Here is an 18,258-nt window from a genome sequence, read left to right as displayed (position 1 = left end):
ATAACCACTTTCCACCATTAAGGTACTTCTTAACCTATTCTACAGATGTTTGACAAGTATATGACATCATTAGGAAAGGTTGGCCAGTGCTGACGGAAGATCAGAGTCTAAGAAAAATAGTGGGAGATGTACCCAGATTTACCTTCAAAAGTAAAAAGAAAATCAAGCAACTCTTGTGTCATAAATATGGAACTACTAGATCTCAACACACTGAAGGTAGAAAAGGGACTGTTAAATGTGGAAAATGCAAGGCTTGTCAGTACATCAATGTTTCCAATTTGTTTCGCCATCCAGTTTCTGGCCAGAATTTTTCCCTAAAGGTGAGAGCCAACTGCAACAGCAAGCATTTAATATATGTGGCTGACTGGCAGGATTGCAATGCCTTCTATATAGGGAAGACAGATCACGAATTTAAAGAAAGAATTCTTCACCATATACGTGACATTGCCCATTCTGACAAGACCAATGCTTTAGCACAAAATGTTAAAATGCATCCTGTACACTCCTTTAAGTTTATGGTGCTACAGTTAATTCCTAAAAACATAAGTGGAGGTGATGCGCAGAATTGTACTGAAGTTGTTGAAATTGATTGGCGTATCACCTTGCGAGCTGATCGTTAACCTGGACTTAATGGTGTGGTACCATTAAAACCTATTCTAAAGACCAAATGTTTCAAAACCTGTCACTGATTTTTTCAGCTCGCTTTGAGTTAAGGAAAATCATGCCCCCCCTTTCTTTCCTATTTCTTGTATAGACAAATTTTATTGTAATGAACTGGAGGGATTGACTCATATATGCACTGTGATTGTTTTAGGCTGTTCCATTATGGTTCATGCACTGTGAATAACAGCCTTTTATGTGACAAGATTCACTTTGGTGAAACAGTATAAATTTACTACATCATGTTTATTTTTAACTAAAGTGTTGCATTATTTTTTGAATCCATATGAAGAAAGAGGACAGGTATCTGCTCTAGCAGAGCAGTGTTTATTTCAAAAGCAAATGTTCACCTAATGGAGTGATGTTTTAACTTACACTTGAAGTTCTTCCACTGACTGGATTCTAGGGAGGGTGTAACTTTATCATCATGTCCTGATAGGATGTTTTACCTTTAGCTTATGCTGGAGTTGTCAGTTTGTGTGAACTTCTCGACTGGTTAAGCCTTCCTTAAATAGATCATTTTTTTTCAGTTGCAAAAGATCTGAGGAAGGGAAATCCCGAAAGCACTTATCTGTCGTGAATGGTGCACCTTTTTGTGTTTTTATATATTTTTCTACAAGGATTTTGCTACAAATAATTCCTTTTTATCTAGGGGTTCATTTTGAAAAGGATTTCAAGAGTTTTTGGATGTCCATGGTAGTTCGTTCGTGATTTATTCAGTGCATTGCCTTTTCTTTCAAGGAACACCGTCAGCTGCTAACAGGTTTGTTTTGGTCTTTTATATATGTGTATATGTGTGTGTGTGTGTGTGTGTGTGTGTGTGTGTATGTATTTATTTATTTATTTATTTTATTTATTTATTTGCAGTTGGTTTACCAGGATAGTCCATTGGGCCTAAAAGAACCCGTTTTCAATGGAGTCCTGGGGAGAAAAGCTCCAAGTATGTATGATATGTATGATATGTTCTCAAGCTATCATAAATCTGACCATCCCCTCAGGGCCAGTGTTGGCATTTTGGAAGCCCTTAGGAAATGTCAACTTGGGGACCCCTAGACACTTCCAGTCTAAGTATCACCCTGTCACTGCCACCCTCCTAAGCAAATGCAAAGGTTTAGTAGTAGTGCATGCAGATTGACCTGTAGCTACAATGCCCTTACATTATCAGAGGCCTGTGTAGCACAGTATGTTGGCCCACCTCACAAAGTAACATTTAAAGTTACTCAAATTTAGTTGCAATAATGATATTTCATATGTTCATAGATAAGTGCTAGGCTAAGTGCCCTTGTTGGCCATTTTTAGCCTTGCCAATTGCCCCATGTGAGAATCAAACCCTGCACCGTATGTCTGTAAGGTAAACACCTTAACTATTATGCCAACCACATATATTACAACTCTATTTACAGGGCCCTACTTGGCTGAAATGCTGTCCTAGGCACTGCCTAGTGTTTCAGCCCCCCAACATAGTTGGCCTTAGGCATAGGTTAACTAGGTGGCTGCCTAGGACACCACTTTATCAAGGGTGCTTTTCCAGTAGATAAATAGACCAGGATGGGAGCAACAGGTGGTGTGTGAGGGGGCTCTTTGGAGCCCTTTTGCCTAGAGCACCAGTTGACCTAAGGCCAACCCTGCCCCCCACACACATATCATCCAGTGCTCCCTTCTGCCCCACCCCCTATCTTGGGCTCCTCGTACCTTATGCATATCTTTTTCTTCCTTTTTTCACATTTTGCTTTACTCTTCAGCTTTTTTAAGAAATCAGGAAACACACCTTCCCTGACCAAGACAGCACAGTAATAACCATTTTGAAAATAACTCAATTAACCCGGGATCCCAGAAACCCTATGGTTATGGATGCTGTGGAATGCATTTTAGTGTATTTTCCCAACCTTTTAATTCAATGGTGATCTAATCAAAAATCATGAGTAAGAAAATAATTTCAGTCATATTTTTTTTCTTTCAAGGAAGACATAAGTTGTGCCTGAAGCTTAATGTTCAGAACTGACAAAGTAGTTCTTCACATATAAACTAGCAGGGCAGCTACTGTTAGGATACACAGATCCTATCACGGAAAACTGCCTGCCTGTCAAAACCTCCAAAAAACACAGTCAATGCCTGTGCATTTCTCTGGTTTTAGATTTGGATGGAAGCAGAGGTTCAAATGGCCACAGACATGTATTTCAAGTTACTGCTGTCATAGATATACATAGCCTGCCTCCTCAATCCTCACTGGTAACCCCATTCCTGTATACATGCCTGATATGTGTGATTGTGAGGAAAATGAAAAAGAAATAAGACACAGTAATGTATTCTACTTTGTTGCTCCAAGACAGTGCATTATCCCTACACAAGCTATAGCACACCTCTGAATTCTGAGAGAAAAGTAAAAGAAACGATTATCATACTGTCCCCAGCCCAAACATAAGCTCCTGTGTACATTTCTTAAGGTTTGACTGTGATGAAAATTAAAGAGGTAATTATCATACAATCATCAGCCTCCACATAACCTACAGCAACCTTCTGTGCACACAGATCTGAGCAGGGCTGGTTTTAGAATGACTGAGATGCCACCACTAAGTCCATGTCAAAATCCATTTATACAGTCTAGGGAGTAGTAGCCATCAGACTCCTAGTTGATGCAAGTGTCTGAATGCGCTGTTATGTTATATGCCTTACTTTAGAAATAGAATTACTTGTTAACTGCATTTTTTACTGCTAGGAAAAAGAATAGTGCATCTTTCCTGGAATTATTGGGTGTGTATATAGATAAAAATCAGTGATATTTTTTACACACACACACACACACACACACACACACACACACACACACACACACACACACACACACACACACACACACACACACACACACACGTCTAGTGCATTTAATTGAATAACCAGAAGCTGTGACACATAAGGTTGACAATATAGTTCCTCGAACCATTCTGACTGAGATTGAGGTACAGTGGGGATCAATGAATTTGCCCTTGGCCCCAATGTAATGCAGTCTTTTAGTTGGTATAAATAATTACCAGGGTTGTGGGGTACAGAGGGGATAGCTCCCCTGTAAAAACATTGTTTGTGTCGTTTTCTGGTGTTCTTTGGCTTTGTGTTGTTTATCAGCTATATGGGTTTCAACAATCTAGTTCTTCAATAAACTGAAATCCCTCCACTCACCCCCCACACACACACACACACACACACAAACACACAAGCTTAAGCCATAAAAATGCTAGGTTTGCACTAATTTCAGCAAATAGCAATACATTGTGCAATCCTGTCACTGTCATACCAAATCAGTGACTGTTGTTTAGCAGGGGTCAAACAGCAGAAGGGGTAAGTTACTTTTACCTCACTGAGCAGCAATGCATTCCTATCACTGTCTGTAATTTTGCCTCATCATTTTGCTGTCCCTTGTAACACATTTGAATTGCTAGTAAATCATTCAGGATTACAGACAGTCAATAAATCCAGACATCAGAGTTTCATACTTGTTATTGTCAAAAAAATGCATGTTCATGCAAAAGGTGTTATTCTATTAAACTTTTTGAGTGCATCAGAGTAGTATTTAAATGTGCTCCTGATTTTGACCTTTTATCCTGTGAATGTTTTAGGCTTGGCTCAGAATTCTATAGCAAAGAAGAGAGTTATAGCATCTAGTGTTCTGCCAGCATTTATAAAAGATGAAGATCAGAAGCATCAGCTTTTCTTTAAATCCAAGGTTTGCACAAAGATCAGTCACTTTAGGCTGCTGATCACTTTAGTTCTTACCCTGCTTATGTTCGTTATCTGCTTTATCCTGAAAGGGTCATATCATAGCCTTCAGGTTAAAGAGTGTAATCAGAAAATGAATACATTACTTCTCCTCATTTTTACCCAACCAGCAGTACCTTCTGTGGGACCCAGTCAGGGATGATTAAGGGGGAGGGGCTGCTGCATTCACAGATATTGCAGGTATCTAAGCTGGATACATTGTTAGTTTTAGTGGACAGAATGTCCACCAGCAGGATTTAACTAAGCCAGGGAGACTATGCCAGTGGTATTTAATGGAAATGTGAAGCCTGCTATTTGGCAAAACACTGTTATTATAACCAGGGATATCTCTGAATTTTCAGGGGGACATAAATAAGAGTTATTACTACCTACCTGCTTTGTTCAATACATACAACTGATGTGATAGCAATCTTGTGTCTTAATAAACCTGGATTGCTGTGCTAGCCCTTTTTTGGTTTGACAGACATGTTATAAAATATCAAAATAAGATAACTTTTTTGGGGTTGGGAGCTCCCCAGGACCAAGGGGCTTCCAGAAACCACAGTGCTCACTGGTGCCTAAAGCTGTCTATGCATCCCCTGATCGAACACAAAACATTGAATGGAAACATATTGAAAAAAGAAAAGAAAAAAGAAAAAAAAATAATGAAAAAGTGAAACATTCCCTGTAACTTATAAATATGAGCTCCAGGATAGGACTAAAGTGGGGAAAGGGCAAATTCAGTACCCACAGTACTGAGATCTTACACATCAAAAGACTGGCAATTTGCAGTCATTTCATATTCAACTGCATTTGACGGTCTGATAAGCATTTGAAGAAATGAATGTTACTTGCAATACACCCATATACTGTACATATATTTATATATGTGTGTGTGTGTATATATATATATATATATATATATATATATATATATATATATATATATATATATACATATATATATATATATATATATATATATATAGGTTCATAGGTAGGTACTAGGCTATCTGCCCAAAGGCATTTATAAGCCAAGCCAGAATGTGATGGCTTTCGCTGCCCCCTTAGATTAGTTCCCTGTGCCTCTGTCCAGCAGAGCCATTGAAGTGATCCCTGGGGTAAACTTTCTTTTTCCCATCCACTCGTCAAGATTTCTCTTGAAGAGGGTTAGCGAGGAGCTCTGCCTAATGTAGATTGGAATCTTGTTCCAGAGCATGGGAAGTCTCTGGGACAGGAATCTATCCCTCCCACACGTCCTATTTATTGTTGTGGTGAGGTTTAGATCCCTGGAGCATGTGACTCAAGGGGATATGGTTTTCTTTAGGTGGAGCATGTCCATCAATTCTGGGTTGGACATGGCCTTGTATGTCAGGCAGAGATCACCTCTGAGTAGGCAGTATGCAACCGAGTACAGCTGGAGTTTCTTCAGTCAAGCTGCATAGGGCATCTGCTTGAGGCCAGTGATCCTCTTGGTGAGGTATTTCTGTGGTCTTTCCAGTTGTTGCAGGTGTCTTGTAAGGTACATCCCAAATGGGGCATTGTACTCTATGATAGGTCTGATGAGTGATTCATAGAGGAGCCCAGTGATCTCTTTCGATCTGGATGCAAACCCTTTTGTGATTAGGTAGGCCACATAGAAGGGTTTTCTAACCACTTTGGCAATGTGATTATCAAAGGAGAGGTTACTATCTACTTAGGTCCCCAGATTCCTTATTATGTTTTCCATATTTAGGGGGCTACCACCTATGTGGTAGTTTGTGGTTACTTTGTTTTTTCCAAAGGGGACAACTATGCACTTTTTGGCATTTAGCTTGAGGCCATGGTTTTGACACCAGGTATCTGTTTCGGTGAAACCCTTTTGGAGGATGTCTGTGTCATCTGGAGAGTCAATTATAGCCCCTAGTTTGCAGTCATCTGTGAACTTGGTCAGCCATAGTCCTCCTGTGCTTGCCTGTACCTCTGAGAAGTATATGCCGAACAGGAGGGGTCCTAGGACTGAGCCCTGGGGAATGCCACTTGTAACCAGTTTAGAGTCAGACCTAACTCCCACAACTCTTACCATGTAGGTTCTGTCTGTGAGCCAGTTTACAACCCATCTCATGATGTAGGGGATTATGTTCAGGCTGGTGAGCTTGAGTGGTGAATGGTGTCGAAGGCCTTTGGTCTAGGTAGGCTGTGAGGACCACCGTTCCCTCATCTATAGCCTAGGTAACTGTCTCAAAGAAGTCCACCAGGTTTAGGAGGCATGATCTGCCCTTAACAAAGCTGAACTAGGTAGGGTCCAGTGATTGGAGGTTTCCAATGGCTCTGTTAATGAGATCCATGAGGATGCATTCCATAGCTTTGCAGACCAAGCTAGTCAGGCTTATAGAATGATAGTTCCCAGGGTCCGTTGTGGCTCCACCTTTGTGGAACGGAATAACCATTGCTGTGCGCCACTATGTGGGCACATAGCCTGTGGAGAGGCTGAGTTTAAACAGTGTGTTTAGGTGAGGGGTTTGTTCATCTTTGGGCTCATGTAGGATGCAGCCTGGGACAACGTCTGGTCCCATTGATGCTGTGTTTTTGGCTTTGGAGAGGGCTGTTTTAACCTGAGTGTCTGTGATTTCAGGGGCACTGCATTTTTTTGGTATAGTTATGGGCCCTTTTGGGGGGTAAGAGGGGGTTGTGAAGTTTGCACTAAACCTGTCTGCCAGGATGTTGGCTATATCGGTTGGTTCAGTGTATTTTGTGCCATTCTGCACTAACTCCGAGCAGATCTGAGAATTGCCACTTAGATTCTTAACATAGCTAAGGAATGCCTTGTGGTTATCTTTGGAGTCCATGGCAATTTTTCTTTCGAAGCTAACCTTGGATGATTTGATGAGGGAATGTAGTTTCTTGCTGATACTGATCAGGGATGTCTTCCCTTCTTGGGATTTTACTCTTTTCTGTACTAGTTTCCTCCTTCTATTGTATAGCTTGTTTATGGCAGGGGTCCACCAGACTGGTTTCCTTTTCTTGGAGGAGTGATTCTTGGTTTTGGGATAGCATGATCCATGCATTCTTGTAGGTGTCCATAGAGTGCATTAGTAAAGGATTTTGCAGCTTGGACAGCGTTATCCTTTAGCATGGGGGATACTTTAGAGGGGACCACCTCGGTCTTAGGTAACGTGAAGTTTGCTTTTGAAAAGTTTTTCACTGTGGTTTCTTTAACCGAGGGTGGTGGTGGAATGTGGATATCCAGAGTGATTAGTTTATGGTTGGGTCTAACCAGTGAGGGGTTGACCTCCAGTGTGGAACACCGGTCACCCATGTTGGTGATAACCAGATCCAATATATTGTCACCTCTGGTGGGGGTGTTGACCAATTGATCCAGGGCATTTAAGTTTATAAATTCTAAGAAATGTTGGGCAAGGGAGTTTGTACTTGAGTAGTTCTCCCAGTTTATGTTTGGGTAATTGAAATCACCCAATATCAGGGTGTTTGCTAGGACCTTTATGTTTCCCAGTGTTTCCAGGAATGCGGAGTGGAGCTCCTGGGACATGGTGGGTGATCTGTAGCAAGCTATAAATTGAATAGCAGTTTTGCCCATTGTTAGTTGCATGTGGATGATTTCTGAAGCATCGTGCTGTGCCACTAACCTGGAGGTGTGTGTATTCTTGAGGAATATAGATACTCTCCCGCCTTATGTATTTCGGTCCGGGTTTTGTGGCCAAAATGTATGGTATGAGTTGTAGCCTGGTAGTACTGGGCTGCTCTCTGGAGCCTTAAAACAGTTTCTGTTACTGCACATATATTGGTTTTCTCCATACTGCGGAGTGCCTCAAGTGGGTGCATTTTGAGGTTTAGACTTCTGGCATTGAGTAACATTACCCTCAGTTTTTTGTTGCTTGTGCTATTTATGGTGGTGAGTTTGTCTTTTGAGCCTTGCCTAAAAATGGCACTATGGGGGTGGCAAGAGCATTGGCCAGTATTCGATAGCCTAAGGGTGACAGATGCAAGCCGTCTCTAGCAAAGCAGGGCGGCTTGTCGAGCATGTCATCCTAAGCGTGGTTGTTATAGTTACTTGGTCTCTCTAGCGTCTGTCCATTTTCCTATAAACGTAAATGTGTGTGTGTGGTATATTAAAGGGTTTAAATATTAATTTGTTATAAATAAATGTGTGTTTTGTTCTCTTTAAATCGCTGTGTTTTTAATTGAATTAGAATGATGAATATACGATGACTGTTTACTTTACTAACACAGACTGGGGAAAAGCCAGTGTTGTTCTGAGAAGAAAAGTTGGACATTGTCTAAAAAAACTGGGTAGCGTTTTCCGTATCTGTTTTGTTTATGTCATCCTAGGCTGACAGACACTGGATCCCCTTTGAATGACACCAGAAGCTTAGACAATTGTTGAAGCTCATAATTTTTTCTCTATACCGCGGTATCCTTCTTGGTGAGGGCAGGATGCTGCTCAGGGTCAGGGTCATACCGGCCTGGGCTACGTGATCAGAGATCTCCTACATGTCTCTTTTCATGTAGTCCAGGAAGGTATGGCTCAAGTCATTCAGACCAACATGGACAATGACAGAGTCATATTTGTACTTGTCCTGGAGTTACCTGGGTGCTTGTTTTATGTGGCGGATCCTGGCACCCAACAGGCAGCTAACAGTAACCTTCTCCTTGTTCAGCCTAGTGAGTGGGACGTCAGTGTGCCTGACTATAGAGTCACCTATTACTAGTGTGTTTGGTGTGCTATTTTGCCTTAAGGGCTGTGATTTTGTGGCACACTGGTTTTGTGAAGTATGTGTTTCATGGTTTGTGTTGGGGGGGTGGAGGTTGCTTGAATGTCTCTTGGTTTCATAGGTCTATGTGAGATTGGTGGTGTGATGCAAGTAATTCCCTTCTCCTCTTGACTGCCTGGTCCAGTCTTGGGTTGAGAGAGCTTAGCCACCAGTTTGGCTATATAATTGTATCTCTCGCATGTATTAGTGTTTGGTGGAAGGAGGAGAGGGTTGTCTGTGTACATGTGGCAATTGCAACATTGCCTCAAAATACCCAGATTCACCAGTTGGACCAGAGAGTACACCTGGAACTGCCCTTTGGATATGCCTGGATAGGTACAGTGAACTGTTTTACTGATTGTCTGGTAAGGTTGAATAGAGAGCCTTGTCTTTTTCTACAGTATAGGGGAGTCTAGTGCTAAGGTTTATTAGTGCTTGTTATGAGTTTTGAGCAAGTGCCGGGATGAGAAGTGAATGGTCTGAGTGCTTAAGTTAAAGTTTCTCTAGTTCCAAGGGGAAAATTAAATAGCAGGATTTGTGGAGCCGGGAATAGTTATACCCTAGCTAACCGATGCTGCCCGGTGCGCAAAACTGAGCAAATGTGGGTTTTATAGCAGGGAAATGAAAGAGATAGAAGTTAGCCCAAAATGGCCAATAAACTACCAATTTCTGGACTGAAACCACTCCTCCAGGGACAGACAGCCTGCTCAAAGCTCCCTCTCTCACAGTGAACAGAGAAACTTCCTTCTATTCAAGTAAGGTATGGGCAAACACAGAAACTTGTAACACAGCCCTGAATTCAGCACTAACCTGAAATCTGGAGTATACTAGCTTAGAAAGGTGGGGAAAGAAGTATTTTTTTGGTTTTTTTTTTTTTTTTTTTTCAGAAAATAAAGCAGATACAATAAAAAAAACACTTTAAATGCTCAGAAATGTCTATCACACACACACACATATATATATATATATATATATATATATATATATATATATATATATATATATATGTGTGTGTGTGTGTGTGTGTGTGTGTGTGTGTGTGTTGCTTGCTGTGGCATACACAAGCATGCCAGCTATCTCCTTTTTTCTACTATAGAATTATTAATGTTAATAAAAAGTATTCAAAACCAGTACCCAAAAAAAAATAGTTATACATCATTTACCTTTAATGTTTCTATAATCAGCTGCCTTTAATAGTACTGAAAAACACCCAAGTCCACATCCATGCTGCCTTTGCTTTTTAACATAGAAGCACACGCGTGTGCATGCATGCACAGAAACACACTGCTATACTCACAGGGAGGTGTGTGAGGTTTGGGGTGTGTTGTGTTGCATGTTTACCCAACATATTTGTGTTCAAATATGCATGAAGACAGTTCTACAGCACTATGGGATACCTACGGTGTAGAATGGCCATTCCAATTCATACCATTTGTACCCTGCATTTATATATTACTTTTCATGCATACCAGACTCCGCCTGCATCTTATTACTGTCTGGATTTCCAGGTGTAACATTGCTTTGTTATTTTGTTTCAAGGATTGCCCACACTCACTTGTTAAAGCAGCTACCTAATTTTCTCTGCTCCAGCAACAATGGTGGTGGGTAGCACAACTACTGTATTTATCTACATTTTGTGTAGCTAGTTGTATGTACATAGTCAGTTATATAGTTAATATAGTTTGCACACACACACACACACACACACACACACACACACACACACACACACACACACACACACACACACACACACACACACACACACACACACACACACTACACAGAACTATATATGTACAGTTGTGAATATAGTCTTCTTCACATAGGGTAGATATTTGGGGATTGCAAAGTGGCTTAACAAGAAAAAAATGAGATGTACATGCCTGTATCTGGTCTTTAGTCTCTCCCATGGTCTTCTTCCAGGAAACCATTCAGGCATACTCATTTCAAGGTAATGAATTGCTGTTCTTTTCTTGAATATTCATGCAGCGGGTTATTTTATTTTGAAGGTACATAACAGCTAAATACTCCATTAGTTGAAATGGGCTGGGTCTGCAATGCATGATGAAGCTGGAGGAGACATATATAATAACTGTAACATTGATATCCTGTGATGAGTCAGGCAGTAGAAATCATTGAGTGACATGGACCTTAGTAAATCCTAACCTATATTTCAATAAGGTCCTCATAACTGGGTGAGGGCAAAACATTTTTACTGCAATGTACTGATGGGGTCAATACTTAAATTAACCTAAGAACTAAGGTGGATTAAGTTATAAACCTTAAACAGACAAATTATTAACAAGTCATTTATCATAATTTGGTAAATCTGTTATAAAAGACTTTTATATTCCTGTAAGGTTTCCCCCAATAACTTGCAGATATAAGATTATGGACTTGTTTGAAACAGCAGGGATTGACTATCACTTGTTGAAGTATACATGCTTGAGTTGACATATGTCATGACTGTTTTTTTCTCCATCTCTCTTCTGTAGTGGGAATTTTATATATCTGTTTATTAGGTTTTGTATAGCCTATCACAAGTGCACCTCAAAGAAAGAGCAAGATGTGTTACACTCTCTGTTAGTGATCACTTTTTCTTCAAAATACAGGGATATCAGTATAAGAATAATAAAAATAACAAAGATATGGAGGTAAATACCCCGCATGGAGGTGTGGGAAGCTTGTTCTCCACAACCAATGCCTTTTTTTTTTGTTTGTTTTTATGATTTCTCATAAATTGAGAAATGTGAGTATATTTGCTATAAGGAGAACAATTTATGAACTGATGCTGCTATGTAAGAGATATTGTGATGGGACTTATGAATAGAGGATCCTTATAGATGCTGTGGCTGGTAGATATCCCTGTGACAACATGATGGATGCAGGATGCCTAAGCATTTCAATTTCCTAGCAAAGTTCAAGTTCAGATCTAGATCAACCTAAAACAAAACCCATACTTCCTTGTCACTTCTGCCATGGTAATCACTCGAGTCCTTCTTTTACTTAAAATGACATTAAGATGCCTAGTCCTATCAGAGGTGCTTCCCCATCAACCTGCTAAAAACAGGAGTTTAAGGAATGGTAGTAGAAATTATATGACAGTTTTTAGAGAAGATAGAAATGTCTTCAAAAGTTATAGCTAGAGGGTAGGACAGAATAAAAGCAAAGTTTAAAATAGGGTAGAAATAAAAGAAAGATGCGGTTAAGAAAAATAATTGGCGCAAGTACAGAGTGCTAAAGAGAAAATAAGGGACTGGCTGAATAATATGCATGAATTCATAAAAAATGCTGTTAAATAATTTTTTTTGACAATTACCCCAGAGCACAAAAACGTTTAGCATGACTTAGGCAACAGAAAGAAGAAAGGGCTATTGCCAAACTTAGAGTCTATAACAAGAAAAAATAACTTCAGAGCCTATAGAGGTATTAAATATATTTCAGAAATTTTATGAAAATTTGTATAAAGAACAGAAATGTGAAAATCAAGAAAAATCACTAATGGAAATATTTATGGAAGACTTTTAAGTATGCCAAGGTTAGAGGTAGATGAGACTTAACAATTAACAGTTAAGATAGGAGGTGATGAGATAAAAATGGTAATGGACAATCGATCTGCAGATAAGTCTACAGCAATATATGGCATTCCTGTCTAAGTTTGGAAGCATGGAGGGGAGAAAGTGATAATAATCTGGAAGGTTATGTTTAACAGTATTTTAAAAGGAAAGCACCAACATCTTGGAAGAAAGCATTGGAGGCTCTAAAACCTAAAGATGGTGAAGATCCACCAGACTCAGCTTCGTATAGGCCCATTTCAATTTTAAACCATAATTATACATTGTCTATACCTGTAATAGCTGAAAGAGTGGCAAAGATATCGCTGAAATTAATACATATGTATTACTGTGGTTTTGCGGAGGGAAGGCAATCATTTGACAACTTTAACAGATCAATGATGATCCAGAGGGAAGCAGAGGGTAAAGAAAATACCACTGTTTCTGGTGGGTCTTGATGTACAGAAAGCATTTGACAGCATAAGCTGGAATTTTATGAGTAGGGCAATGGAAGCACGTGCATTCCCTGATACAATTATAAGGTTAATTAGGAGGATATATGAGGAATCAAGAGGCAAAAATTAAAGTGTGAAGGTTCCTCTCTGACAAGCTGTGTCTGAAAAGAGAAATCAGGCAGGGGTGTTCTCTTTCCACTTTGTTATTTGCTTTATATGTAGAGCCATTGGCAAAGAAAATAAGTGACTCAGAAATTTAAGGATATAATTGATATGGTAATCAAGAAAAGCTGGCTTTATTTGCAGATTATATTATTTTCTAACTGATGAAACCAGAAAAGGACTCCTCAGTGTTGTGAAACATCTTGAGACAGTTTCGGGTCTTTTGGGGAAATAAAATGTATTTATTTATTTATTTATTTATTTATTTATTTATTTATTTTCATTTGATACATTTAATGAAGATAAAACAAAGACTATAGCTGTAAAGTATGTAACTACACATAAATTATTCCAGCAATATCCATTTTTATGGGAACATGATACAATGAAGTATTTAAGACTATGGATTAAAAAGGATTCTATTATGTCAGCAAAGGATATGGAAGAGGTTAAACAAAAGATAATACAAATACTGAGAAACTGGAAGATCTTTATGGATATGGACAGCAAGATACAAACAGTGAAAATGTTTTTAGTCACTTTAGTTTTCTGTACTGGTCAGGTATATTTTTATCAACCATATAAGAAAGTATGTGTAATAATTAATAAATAGTTGAAGGAATTTATTTGGGAGGGAAGAGGGTGAGGGTCAAGTGGTATAAGCTGATCTTTCAACAGAACAAGATGTTCAGGATAACCTGAATTTAAAGGGGTCTATATCACATTATCGAATTTCCAAAATGTTGAACACCATAAGCTCGACCTTGGAATCTCAAAATGTGATATGCTCGAACACTCAAAACAGCAAATTTTTTCCAAGGGAAAAAAATTTGCTGTTCCAAGAACACACACACACACACACACACACACACACACACACACACACACACACACACACACACACACACACACACACACACACACAGCACAAGCACACCAAAATAACTAACCCACACACATACACTTCACAAAACCCTACAATAAACCATATATACACTACTAGCTATCCACTTACCTTAACCCAACCCTAACCCTAAAGTCCCTAACTATCGCACACTCACCTTACCTGCTCTCTAACCCTAAAGCCCCTATCGCACAGTCACCTTACTCACTCCCTAACCCTAAGGTCCCTATCGCACACTCACCTTACCCACTCCCTAACCCTAAAGTCCCTATCGCACACTCACCTTCATTCGCAAACTTACCTTAACCTGGTCCATAAACTTTGCTCCACAATTGAGGAAATAGCGAAGCTGCAGAAACAGCCCACTGAATACTTTCACTAGGAAAGTATTCAATATTCTGCAGCTTCGCTATTTTCACTGTTCGGTGCATAGGGTTCGATATTATAACATTCAAAGTTTTCAGACTTTGATGTTATAATAGAGACCCAATTGAAGGGATATTTTAGAACTACACAGTTAAGGTGCATATATATAACACAAGCAGAATGCTATACTTCAAAGGATAAGGGATGATGATGAAATGGGAGTGAGGAATAGATTCATAGGTAGGTACTAGGCTATCAGCCCTCGGGCCTATATAAGCCTAGTCAAAAAAGTTCTGTGGCTTTCACCACCCAAGAAAATTATTTTCTTGTGCCCCTGTCGAGCAGAGCCACAGAACTGTTCCCTGGGGTGAATTTCCTATTTCCCATCCAGTTGTCAAGATTTTTCTTAAAGAGGGCTAATGAGGAGCTTTGTTTGACATGAATGGCTAGTCTGTTCCAGAGCATGGGAAGTCTCTGGGATAGGAATCTATCCCTACAGCATGTTCTGTTTATTGTGGTGACAAGGTTCAGGTCCCTGGTGCATGTGGCTTGGAGAGATTGGGATTTCGTTAAGTGTAGCATATCCAACAGATCTGGGTTTGACATGGCTTTGTATTTTAGGCAGAGGTTGCTTCTGAGTAGGCAATATGAGATGGAGTAGAGCTGAAGTTTTTTGAGACGGTCTGGGCATGGCATCCGTTTGAGGCCAGTAACCCTCTTAGTGAGGTATTTCTGTGGCCTTTCTAGTTGTTGTATATGTCTTGCAAGGTGCATGCCAAATAGGGCATTGTATTCTATAATGGGTCTGATGAGGGATGAGTAGAGAGGAACAATGACTCTTTTTTTCTGGAGCAAAACCCCTTTGTGATGAGGAGTGCCACGTAGAAGGATTTCCTGACTACTGTGGCAATGTGATTATCAAAGGAGAGACTACGGTCCACCTGTGCCCCAAGGTCTCTTATCACACTTTTGGTGTTTACAGTGTTTTTCCCAAAGGGGATGACAGTGCACTTCTTGGCATTGAGCTTGAGGCCATCACTTTGACAGCAACCATCAGTCTCAGTGAGGCCTCTTTGTAGAATGCCCACATCATTAAGCGATTCTATTAGGGCTCCTAGTTTGCAGTCATCTGTGAACTTTTTTAGTCAAAGACCTGCTGTGTTAGCCTGGACTTCTTTGAAGTAGATGCCAAACAGGAGAGGACCCAGGACTGAGCCCTGTTGTACTCCACTTGTCCCTGGTCTGAAGTCAGATTTGAAGTCGGCTACTTTATCTGAGTGCATCCTATCAGTGAGCCAGTTGGCCGCCCCTCTTGTTACATAGGGATTTATGCCCAGTTTAGTGAGTTTATCTATAATTCCAGAGTGGGGGATGGTGTCAAAAGCCTTGGCAAGGTCAAGATAAGCTGTGTGCACCACCTTACCCTCGTCCACAGCTCTGGTAACTGCTTCAAAGAAGTCAGTCAGGTTTAGGAGACATGATCTGCTTTTTATAAACCCAAACTGAGTGGGGTCCAGAGTTTGGAGGTTACCTATGTCTTTGTTTATGGGCTCCAAGATGATACGTTCCATGGCCTTGCAGACCAGGCTAGTCAGGCTAATGGGGCAGTAGTTCCCGGGGTCCGGGGTAGCACCCCTTTTGTGGAGTGGGATAACCATCACTGTGCGCCATTTAGTAGGCACATAGCTTGAACTGAGGCTATGATTGAACATGTTACTCAGGTGGAGTGCCAGTTTGTTCTGTAGTTTGTGCAGAACGCAGCTTGAGATGTTGTCTGGTCCCATGGATGCTGTGTTCTTGGCTTTGGAGAGGGTGGTCTTTACTTGTATGACTGTGATTACAGGGGATTTGCATTTTTCTGGTATAGAGATGGGCCCTTTAGAGGATGGGGGGCCTAAAGTTTGCACTGAACCTATCTACCAGAATGTTGGCAATATCAGTTGGTTCTGTACATCTAGTGCCATTGTGCTGTAGTTGAGAGCAGATCTGAGTGTTACAATTGAAATTCTTGAGATAGCTGTAGAATGCTCTGTGGTTGTCTTTAGAATCAGTGGTGATTTTATTTTCGTACCTAGCTTTGGGGGATTTTATGAGGGATCTCAGCTTCTTACTGAGGCTGACCAGGGAGTTCCTGCAATTGTAGATAAGGAGAAAGTGGGAATTTGGATGAAGATCCTTAAGTAAAATAACAATAGCTATATAGTATATTATATTCCTAAAGTTGTAGATAGTATTCTAAGAACTAAGTCAACATGAGAATGGAAATTTTGCAGATAGTGATGGCTGCAATTATGTGTACAGAGAATAGACAAGAGGGGCCTGTAATTTACAGGAGAAAACTGGCAAAGGAACCAAGGTATTGATAGCGAATAAGTAGAAAGGGAAAGGTAATAGAATGGGAAGGGGCCAAGAAGAAATTTTGACTGCAGGATACATATTGCCTTCCCTTTTAGGGATTGATATGAGAGTATAGGCAAAGAGAAAGGGATGGGAAAATCCTAAGTGAAATACCTTCTCTGATAAAGTTTTCATCTGAATTTAGAAAAAAAGCTGCTGTTAAATTAGTAAGGCATATAAAATATTGCACTGTAACTTTAGAAATCAATCAGAGGAGGTTAGGAAAAAAATTTGGAAGAGAGATTGTATATGCAATTCACAAAGAAACAATGGGAGGACATATGTATAGCTCCCAAACATGCAACAAAGTGTATAAGATTCAGAATTTTGCTTGGAAGGGTTTGCATAGGTATTTTTATACCTCAAACAGATTCCAAAGAATTTTTCCTCAGGCAGATGGAGGTGTGATGAGGAAGAAAGAGATAACTCAAAGCATATGCTTTGTGAGTGTAATGAGTTGGAAGGAAATTATTTTTTTTGAGTTGGGGCACAGGATCTAAATTGTCTAAACTTGCTAAGTTTAATTATGGTGGTTGCCAAAAAAAGTGATTATTAGAAAGCAGAAATCAAAATCTAAACCAACTGTATTTGAAATATTGAATATTGTAACAAAGATAAAACAACAGGTAGGATCTTTAGAAAAGGGTAGGAGTAAATTACTTAGAAAAAATGAAAATTATGAGAACAACGCATGCAGAATAATATTTTGGAGGTGGAGCAAGATTTAACAGAAGACAGGAACTGAGTAATTTATGTAATATTGGATTGATGATAGTTATACAAAAAAGTGACATATCATGTTTCCAACTAGGAACATATTAATATGGTTTGTCTTTTATATAAATGTATGCCTTAAGTGATAATTCAATTGAGGTGAAAAAAGCATGTTCTCATAGCTCTACACTCCTTTGCTCAATAATCATGGGCAAAAATAATGAGAGACTGTCAGTAAAATTATTAAAACAGACTGTAAAATCATCAGTTTTTTCTTAAATAATAGTCAATAATACAGGAGGTTCAAGTTCAAAACGTTTTACTAGTGTACACCAGGAGGCAAAAGACTATACAATACAAGTATAGAATTTTGACTAATTACATTCAGGAAGTATTCAACATTTTATAGTATTTACAATCAGCTTTGCCCACCTTACTGACGTGGTCAGTCACAGGGCACTTACATCACTATAGTCTACAATATTCTATTCATAAGAAAGTGCTGAGGTTATACTTTTTAAAAACTTTCCCATGAGAATAAT

This window comes from Protopterus annectens, chromosome 2.part2, assembly GCF_019279795.1.
Source record: "Protopterus annectens isolate FY-2018-M chromosome 2.part2, PAN1.0, whole genome shotgun sequence".
NCBI lineage: Eukaryota > Metazoa > Chordata > Ceratodontiformes > Protopteridae > Protopterus > Protopterus annectens.
This window is presented reverse-complemented; position numbering follows the sequence as displayed.